General features: G+C 51.9%; 1 non-coding gene across 1 annotated transcript, besides 1 other annotated feature; it reads left to right on the forward strand.

Annotated features, from left to right (window-relative positions):
• Nucleotides 1–23: a microsatellite.
• Nucleotides 24–499: 476 nt separating this feature from the next.
• Tc00.1047053406229.10 lies at nt 500–611 on the forward strand. The gene has a single exon (XR_008254001.1). It is a non-coding gene; the product is annotated as a spliced leader RNA (transcript).
• The last annotated feature ends 36 nt before the right edge of the window (nt 612–647 follow it).

The following is a 647-nucleotide window of genomic DNA, read 5'->3' on the forward strand; positions in this document are numbered from 1 at the left end:
TTTTTTTTTTTTTTTTTTTTTTTGTGGGTCTGTCCGCCATATCCATATACCCCTATATATATATACCCATATATATATAGCCCCGTACCCCCTCGTGCGGCTGCCCCCCCCCCCCCACGTTGCGTGTCCGCCACCTCCTTCGGGCCCCCTCATTTTCGCTTCATGGCTGCTATTGCCTGCATCTTTGTTTTGTTTTGTGTTTTCTCCGTCTCGTTCCGTTTATTCGCCTTTTTTCCGCGTATGCCGCGCTTCTTCCTGTGTTTTCCGGTGTTTTTGCCTTGCTCGCACACTCGGCTGCATTTGCTGTTCCACACTCGCCATGTGCGTCTTTTCCGCCCCCTGACGCCGTCCACGGCGCTATCCCGGGGCCGACATCCCGGACCCTGACCCCTCCCCAGTGTGGCCTGGGAGGGGGGGGGGGGGTTTTTGTACACGGTCCCAAGTGCCGCGAAGGACCCCTCATCAAAATTGAAAACCGTTGTGGAACACAACTCCTTTCAACTAACGCTATTATTGATACAGTTTCTGTACTATATTGGTACGCGAAGCTTCCAACCCGCCTCTGGCGGTTATGTTTGGTCAATTTCTTTTGACCGGGGTCTACGGACCCCTTTTTTTTTTTTTTTTGTGGGTCTGTCCGCCATATC

This window comes from Trypanosoma cruzi, assembly GCF_000209065.1.
Source record: "Trypanosoma cruzi strain CL Brener chromosome Unknown tcruzi_1047053406229, whole genome shotgun sequence".
In the NCBI taxonomy this organism is placed as follows: Eukaryota; Euglenozoa; class Kinetoplastea; order Trypanosomatida; family Trypanosomatidae; genus Trypanosoma; species Trypanosoma cruzi.